Consider the following 9,658-nt stretch of genomic DNA (forward strand, 5'->3'; position numbering starts at 1 on the left):
CGGGCTCAGCCTCCTCCTCCTCATCCTCGAACTCTGCACCAAAAGCTACGGAACCAAAAATGGTACCGCAGGTAAGTAAAACTCAAACACCACCAGATAAAAACACATAGAACTCAAGCAACATGGATGCAAGAAAAGCCAATGCACATGTCCCGCAAAACCACATTTTTACCACGCACGCCAAAAAACCCATTTGGCCCAATAAAAACATATCCTTAAAAACCAAGCCTCGCCATTATCCCAAATAATGGCCCAAACCACCATTTTCCCAGAAAATGGATCAATGCCTCGAAAAACCACCATCGCCATTTTCCCAGAAAATAGCCCACATCCGAAAACCATAAAAACAAACCGGTTATACATGCACCATGATCTCCCCTAGGGATCATCCGCACACCCTGGTTCTGTGCCACACCGCAGGTAACGACTACGCATGTGACACCTAAACGAGCGATGCCCAGACTCGCACCCCGCGCGTACCTGGCCAGGCCATCCTCTAGCCCTCGCCAGCGAAGGGCCACGGAGTCGGTGAGTAAAGCGATGCCCAGACTCGCGCCCAGTGCGTACCTGGCCAGGCCATCCTCTAGCCCGGCTCCCGTCATCGCCCAGTGACAACTCAGGGGACGTCACTCAGTATTATCCGCTCCCGAGTGACCAGAGGAGCTCCACCGAGATAATAACCCATCCCGGCTATTGCTCGTGAGACACACGCACCCGAAAATCCATTCACGCCAGCAAAACAGGATTTCTCACATAAAATAAAATACACGTGCATGCACCATGCAAATGAAATTATCAATGCACAAAACAAACAACCAACCATAAAACAATAAATCAAGCAACTCCGTCCTCCATCCATCCGACCCCCGAACTCCTCGGACTCAGTCCGAAATCAACCAACCAGCAGCAATAAATAAATTGAATGAGCAATGTATATTTAAATCTGAAAATAGGGTTTGGAAAATACTTACAGCGCTATATGGCAATTTTAGAAAACACCCGGTGTTGCAAACGGCGGTGAAAAAGCAACGTTACAGTGAAAATTTACTGTGGCCGTGGGTTGTGAAATACCCACTTTTGAACGGGGACAAACCAGGGCTTGGGATTGATAGGGAATGGTCTAGGGATGATTGTGAAGCTATTGGAAGTGGTGGTTGGCCGTGGGTGGCGGCGAAAACGCCGGAGAGAGGCCGGATTTCCCAAAAAGGAAAGCTAGCTCATGGGAGCTGTTCCGGTGGTCGTTGGAGGGCGGAAATAGGTGGGTTAGGACGGCAAGGGATCGGTGATGAAGTGGTGAAGAAATGGTGGCCAGAGGTGGAGCGACGGCGGCGGATCGGAGCAAAAACCGTGCAGGTTTTGAAGGGCTTTTCCGGCCAAACGGCCGGCCGGATGGGGGTGGGTTTTGGTGGGAAGGTGCGCCGGAGGGAGGGGAGTCGAACGGTGGCGGCGGTGAGCCGCACGGTGGCCGGACGGTGGAGGGTCGAGGGCAGAAGCGTTCCGGCGTGAGAGAGAGAGGAGAAAGAGAGAGAGACGGGGGGGGTCGACGCGGGGAGGAGAGGAAAAAAAAAAGAAAAGAAAGAAAAAAGAGAAAAAGAAAGGAAAAAGAAAGAAGAAAAAAGAGAAAAAGGAAAAAAAGAAAAAGGAAAAAGAAAAGAGGTGTAGGGAAAGAAGATGAGGTCTAATCCTCATTCCTGAAAAACAACACTAAACCGCCGCAAAGATATTAAAACTGTAAACAACCAAAAGAAATAAAACACAACATCAATTAAATTAAAAACTAATTTTAAAACGCAATAAATTAAAATAAATAAGCTAATATATTACTTAAAATAAAAACAACCATTTCAGCGAAAATACAAGCGAAAGCGGGTCATCACAGTTGGTGCAATGGGTTATGGGGATTTACAGTCTCTAAGTTTATCCATGAGCCCCAGTTCTCAGTCCAGCTGCAACGCAGATATCACCTAATGGATTAGAATGAAACGTTGGTGTTGGTGCTTAGAACAGGAAGAAGGGAAAAAGAAAGAGGTAAAATGCAGCATCCGGGTCTAGAATTTTTGACCCAACCCAAATGACCATTTTCGTTTTGGATGATTGGTGGGTCAGGTTGCAGGCCTTGGGGTCTATTGGGTTAAAAAAAAAAATGGCATGTTTATGCCCATTGGCAATTAAAATCTGGTACTCTATTATAGCCCAGTTTCGAGTTCCTTGTGGCGCTGGAATTTATCTTTTGTTCATCTCTCTCTTGCTCATAGTTAAGATCTCTCTTTAGCTCTCAGTCATTTTCATTTCTTCTGAGTTCACATTTTCATTCTTTCTGCTGGAATTTATCTTTTATTCATCTCTCTCCTGCTCACAGGTAAGATCTCTCTTTATCTCTCCGTCATTTTTGTTTCATTTGAGTTCACATTGTTTTTGTTTCTATTTCCTTTATATCTTCAATTTGTTTCCATTTCTTTCATTATCTCTGCAAACCTAAGAATGACTTTCATTTATTATCTTTTTACTAGTTTCTCTTCTGCTTATATAGTTTATCTATACTTGATTTTCTCTAGCAGTGATACCTTAGGTATATTCTTTATTTTTATTCAGTGATTTCTTCTATGTCATTGATGACTAGTGCAACAAGTTGTTATATTGTTTTCCGTATCTGAAATATGTTACTAGCAAATGTAGATTCTGTATTCATGATATTTTTGTAAAATCTCTGCAAGCAAAGAGTTACTTTTTAAGCATTCATAAAAGTTATTTGTATAATCTTTTGCAGAAGCATGAGCACACTTTTGAGTTTTCGTTTCTTCTGAGTCCACATTTTTGTTCTTTTTATTTTCTTTATATCTCCAGTTTGTTTATATTTCTTTCATTATCTCTGCAAACCTAGGGCTCGGATGACTTTTATTTATTTTCTTTTTACTAGTTTCTCTTTTGCTTATAGAGATTTATCTATACTTGATTTTTCCTAGTAGTGATACCTTAGGTATATTCTTTATTTTTATTCAGTGATTTCTTCTGTCATTGGATGACTAGTGCAACAAGTTGTTTTGTTGTTTTTCATTTATGAAATATGTTACTAGCAAAGGCAGATTCTATATTCATGATATTTTTGCAAAATCTTTGTTTGCAAGCAAAGAGTTACCTTTTAAGCATTTATAACAAATATTTGTAAATTCTTTTGCAGTAGCATGAGTACACTTTTGAGTTTTTTCTCCAAATGCATGAATTAGTTTATATTTTTTTTGACAATAATGGTTGTACTTTTTTATTTTTTATTTTTTTAAATCTCAGATTTATATAACCATGCTACCTGAAGATGCTGAGTGCATACTAAATACAGAGGATCCAGACATTTCTGATAATAATCACGTATTTTTTCATGTTCATATCCCCGATCCTTTTAAGCCTACATATAAGCAACTAATAGAAGAGTACTTGATGCCTAGAAAAGCCAGAGAGCCGCTTCGTACTACATTCATAACAGAAGCAGACATGTATCGTTACAATCCCATTGAGCTTACAAGTATGCTAGCATTTTACTTTAATATGAGATATATGTTATTCTTTAAAATTTTCTTGGATTTTTTCGTTAATATGTAATATACTGATTCATTGTCTTTTTTGTTTAAAAACTTTAGATATGTGATTTGATCATAAGGGTGGGAATTGGTATATCATCACTCCCTTGCATAGGACCCATAATGGATTTGATAGACGGGCAAAAGATGGTGAATGAAATTCTTTTTTATTTCAGCAATCTTTGATATGGAACGAAAAAAACTTTTGGATTTAGGGAAGTTCTAGTTTGGATGGAACATGGTAGAGGGCCAAGTGGTAATTGGATGATTGTGGAATTAATGCAAATGAATTCTGATTCTATTGCTTGTTGCATACTCTACGTATATGTGCATTATGTTTCTAGAAGTTTATTTCTAATTGCTGAGTTGTTTTTTTTGGTTCTTTGCAGTTCTTTGACTAATGATGTTATTGATATATAGGAGCTGGAGTAAAGCGACGAAGATTAGAGACGAGAGCTGAATGATCGACTGTGCAGAGAAAGTTTTAAGATGTGAAAAAGTACACTGTTTTTGTTTTTCACGTGCATACAAATAGTTTAAATGTAGTTCAAGCAAGCAATAGACCAAAAAGACAGAACAATTAAGCTAAAAGAAAAATGATAAATAAAAATATTCTGTGACACTTTCTTCTTCTTCTTCAAGTACTGCATATTTGATTATTTACGGTAGATATGTCCTTCCCAATGTGACCAATCTGAGTCCAAATGCATGATAGTTTGTTATCATGAAGTGAAATTTCAATAGGCTGATATCCTACATATGAAAAAGGGATTGGTTTGAAAACTTGGAGGGTAATTGTTTAGTTTATTTATTTATTTATAAATAGACTTGATTCAGGTATGCCATGCTTTAATTTGAGATTTTTAATAATAATTCTGTTTTCTTCGCTTTTGAAAGGACAAAGTATAGATGATTTGGAAAAGAGAATTTAGGTTGTAGTTGCTGCATGCAAGTCGTTGCTAAAATTGACTTTTTTCCTCTTTGTACATGGTTCAAGTTATTAAAATTAATTTTCTGGTTGTTTTCAGTCTTCAGAGAACAAAGAATCGCAAGAAAAAGTGAATATTTTTTTAACATCATCAATGTCTTTAGAACATTGTGTGTCTGATGAATATATATAATATATATTGATGAGCTGAGACAGAAATTCAGTCTCGGGTGATTACTCGGCACTTATTTTGGATCAAGTGTTTTTGGATGTTGGTGGGTTAAAGTATTCTGCTATAACTGAAATCACATTCATGTATTAGTTTATTTTCCTTGGCTTGCACACATGCATATCTTCTCTTATGGTAAATTCCTTATTTTGAATGTTTCTTCCTCTCTCTTTTTTTGACTAACTTATAAAATCAATACGATCTTCAAGCTGCTTGTTCTTTCACTAGGGGTTAAACTCTAGTTGTCCCAGTGGAACTCTCTTTTCTCCCAGAAGAAAAAGCCCAACTGAAAGGTTCCATGTATCTTCTCCTGATAGACTGATATATGCATATAATATGTTCTTAAAACCATGGGTCTCCGTTTGAGAATGGGCTTCTTTTTTCTTATTCTTTGGTGAAATCGGTGCATGTATTATGGTTGGCAATGGGTTTTATTGAACAATCGGTAACAATATCAACTTATGATTGGAAGTTAGAGTTGTGTTATTCTTCCCCCGCCCCCTTTTATTTACTTCAAAATATAGAAAGAACAGTGTATTATTGTGAGGACATACAAATCTATCGCTGGAGATGGGGCTGGAAATGGTGACATGGCATAGCATGCTAAAAAAATAACTATGTGATATGGCATGCTAAAAGAAATAACCATGGGACATGGCGTGCTACCAGCAGTCTAATAAGTTAAAAAAAATACTAATTAAAAATATTCTGTGATATATATATATTTTTTTTCCCGAAAAACATCAGAATCTGATTTCAATTATCGTAATAAATCTGAGCCTTGCTCAACACATGGTTTCTCTTGCTCTACTAGATACATAAGTTCAGCAGGTCCATCTTCTATCCAGTAAGATTCCTCATCTCTTCTCAATGCTCTCTTTGCCAATTGATCTGCAATCTGGTTTCCTTCTCTGTAAAAAAGTTAACAGACCAATTAGGCCTATGTGACAGCACTTTTTTTATGTCAAGCACGCTCCATCCACCCATTGCATACTTTGCGTCGCCCCGACCCCCACGAACATAAAATCGAGAATCGAGACATCCGGGATGATGACAACACGGGTCATACATCCATCACTAAGTACCAAGTGTGTGCGTAAGTAAAAGTGTACAACAAAAATAATGTAGCGGAATAATAAAGTCAGTCGACTAAATAGCGGAATTTGTTTAAATTCAAGTTCGCTTAAAGATAAGCATACCAAAAATATTACAAAAATATTACAAATTAAAGTAACAAGGCAAGCTCCATTTTGAGATCCAAGCTGACCAAATGTGCACAGGCTCTAAAACAGTGGAACTTATGTAGAAAGAGAGAAGCAAATTCCACCATCAAGTTGAAAATGAACAGAATTGCAGCCTTTCAAGAAGAGGACACTGGTGACCAGGTACATGTAATCAAAGCACTACAAAGGGAAGTGGAACAGCACCTGGAAGAAGAAGAGCTAAAGTGGAGGTAGCGGGCAAAACAACACTGGTTGAAGAATGGGGACAGGAATACACGATTCTATCATATGCATGCCAACCAGAAAAGAAAAACTAATGAAATCAGGCAGATCATGGACCAGCAGGGAGAAATCCACAACAAACCAGACCAAATAGCTGGTATTTTCTCTGATTTCTATACATAGTTTTTTTCTACCTCCTATCCTTCTGGTCTTAATGTATGCCTCCAAGGCATGGACAAAAGAGTCACCAATGCAATGAACGAGAAACTCTTACTCAAATTCACTGAGAAGGAGGTCTATGATGCTGTCTCACATATGAACCCCCTTGGATCTCCAGGACTTGATGGTTTCCCAGCTCATTTCTATCAAAACCACTGGGAAAACATTGGAAAGGAGATGAGTAACTTTGCCCTTAAAATCCTAAACCAAGGAGGCTCCCTAAAAGGGGTTAATGATACCTTTATCACACTAATTCCTAAGGTTAAGGATCCCAAAACAGTTTCTGATTTTCGACCAATCAGTTTGTGTAATGTTAGCTATAAGATAGTAGCTAAGGTTCTGGCAAATAGGTTGAAGTTAGTTCTGCCTGACATCATCTCCATGAACCAAAGTGCTTTTGTTCCAGGAAGACTCATAACAGATAATGTAATTGCTGCCTACGAGACCCTCCATACAATGAGCTCTAAAATCAAAGGCAAAGCAGGTTTCATGGCCCTAAAGCTTGACATGAGTAAAGTCTATGATAGAGTGGAGTGGAGTTTCCTAGAGGCAGTGATGGAAAGGCTGGGTTTTGCACCTCAATGGATCTCTCTTATCATTAATTGTGTTACTTCAGTCACCTATTCCATCTTAATTAATAGAGAGGCAGGATCCTTTTTCACTCCAACAAGAGGAATTAGACAAGGGGACCCCCTATCCCCTTATCTATTCATCCTATGTGCTGAGGCTCTCTTTAATCTATTGAATCAAGCTGAAATGAAGGGGAGCCTAACTAGCATCCCTATTGGAGATGGTCATATCTGGGTGAATCATCTGTTCTTTGCAGATGATAGTCTCCTTTTCTGCAAGGCAAACTCACTAGAGTGGTGTAGAGTGCTTCACATTCTGGAAATATATGAAATGGCCTCAGGACATATGTGCTTATCAAAGAGAAAACTTCCATCTTCTTCAGTGGGAACACACCCAAGGACATTCAAAGAAACATCCTGCAGATTTCTGGGATCAAGTCCTCGGGTTCCTTTGAAAAGTACTTAGGTCTACCAACCCTACTTGGTAGATCAAAAGTTGCTGCTTTCCACTCTTTACTAGACAGAATTTGGTCCAGGATCACAAATTGGAAGACCAAGTGGCTCTCGGCTGCAGGAAAAGAAGTACTCCTCAAGGCTGTGCTCCAAGCTATTCCAACCTATTCTATGGGCATATTCCTCCTTCCTATGCCCATCTCAAATAGAAAGGACTAGTTTGGAGAATTGGAAATGGTAGAAGGGTTAGAATCTGGGAGGACAAGTGGATCCCTAAGGCCCACACACTCAGAATTCAATCCACCAGAGGGGAATATGCAACATAGGTACTGGTGTCAGAAATCAGATCGATTCTAGTTAGCTTGGGGGGTAGAGAAGATCAACTGGTTTGGCACTACACCAAAAACAGCCTTTTCTCTGTTAGGAGTGCATATTTCCTGCACAGGGCTATGCTAACAAGAACCACAGGAGAAACATCCAATGATAAGATGGAAGTTGGTTTTTGGAAAAGAATTTGGAAACTTCCAGTTCCTAGTGCAGTTCGAAGCTTCATGTGGAGAGCTTGCAGTGAAGCCTTGCCAACAATGGTTAACCTGATGAAGAGAAAGATAGTAGATAGTAGCAGGTGTCCTATCTGTCTAATGGAACCTGAGTCCTCAGAACATGCTCTGTGGAGCTGTGGAGCTGCCAAAGATATATGGAGCCAAGGCAGTAGGCAAATCCAAAAAATGAGTATCCTTTGCTCATCCTTCAAAGAGGTTTGGGATCACTTGAGTAAGTATTTGGAGGAGAGTAGCCTCGGGGAAGTGGCAGTGATTGCAAGGTTAATATGGGCCAGAAGAAATGACTTCATTTTTGGCAAAGGTTTCATGGAACCGAATCAAATAATCATCAAAGCCAGGAAAGAGCTTGAGTTATTCCAGCATGTTCAGAAACAGTAGGAAGGTGGTCTGCAGAGAACTAAGGACCAGATTAGTGCTAAGTGGATTAGACCCCCAATAGTCTGGTATAAAATGAACTGGGATGTAGCTATAAGCGAGGCAAAGGGTCAGGTTGGCATAGGGGGCATAATCAGAAACAGTGATGGTCAGGTGATGGTCAGGTGATGGCTACCATTCAAGCTCAAAGACAATTGAAGATGGAGGCTTTCAGTGGTGAAGCATATGCAATGATGATGTGTGTAAGTTTTTGCAGGGACATTGGGATGAATCAGTTTATACTTGAGGGTGATGCCTTGCGGGTTGTGAAGTTACTAAATGAACCACAGAAAGATTGGAGCTGTGGAGGCCTCATGATCAGGGAAGCAAAGGTGCTGTTGAACAATTTTGCAAAGTGGCAGGCTGTTCACACAAGGAGGGGAGGCAACAAAGCAGCCCATGGGTTAGCACAGAATGCATTATCTCTTAGTGAGGATGTTTTTGTTTTTGAAGAAGTTCCTTCTTGTATTCAACAAGTTGTAAGCTCAAATATGTTGTAAGGTTTCCTTATAGTAATGAAAGTAACTTATCTTTTCAAAAAAAAAAAGTCATAAACCAAAATACATAATTTGAAAGCTGAAAATAATTTTCAACAATTACAGGTAGAGACACCAAACTACTCCTTCGGCAGAGCCGCCTCCTTAGGCTCAGCCTCTTTGTCATTTGCATCAAAATCTACGGTACCAAAAAATGGTATTGCAGGTAAGTAATCATCCAAACAAACACGAGATAAAAATACATTCATGCAATAAAAAAATTCATGAATATGATGCCATATGCATGAGACCCCAAAAATTATCTTTTCCTTGAAAAGACTGATTTTTCACACGTGCCAAAAATCTCATTTGGCCCAAAATCCAATCCATTAAAACAGTCTCGCCATTTTCCTAGAAAATGGCCCAATATCAATTATCAAAACCAATATCCAATTTTAAACCCTAGAGACCATCTGCACACCGTAACTTCCTTCATCATACCATGGGTAACGACCATGCGTGTGACTTCATAATGAGCGATACCCAGTTCTGTGCCCAGCTCATTTGTAGCGAAGCATCCTCTAGTCCCCTCTAGTAGACGGACCATGAAGCCGGCACGAGAGCGTTATCATCCCATTAGATCCCATTGTCACCCGTCAATAACCCAGGGGATGTCACTCAGTATATTGTGATCCCAAGTGACCAGAGGAGCTCCACTGAGATAATGCCCCATTTCGGCTTGCGGTCATGATACACACGCACCCAAAAATTAACTTTCAAATAAAAACCT

General features: G+C 39.5%; 1 long non-coding RNA gene across 1 annotated transcript; it reads left to right on the forward strand.

Moving 5' to 3' along the window:
* The first annotated feature begins 1,882 nt into the window (after window positions 1–1,882).
* LOC122279190 lies at window positions 1,883–5,077 on the forward strand. The gene is made up of 2 exons (XR_006229512.1): window positions 1,883–3,517; window positions 3,993–5,077. It is a non-coding gene; the product is annotated as an uncharacterized LOC122279190 (long non-coding RNA).
* The last annotated feature ends 4,581 nt before the right edge of the window (window positions 5,078–9,658 follow it).

Source organism: Carya illinoinensis, chromosome 10 (genome assembly GCF_018687715.1).
Source record: "Carya illinoinensis cultivar Pawnee chromosome 10, C.illinoinensisPawnee_v1, whole genome shotgun sequence".
Lineage (NCBI taxonomy): Eukaryota > Viridiplantae > Streptophyta > Magnoliopsida > Fagales > Juglandaceae > Carya > Carya illinoinensis.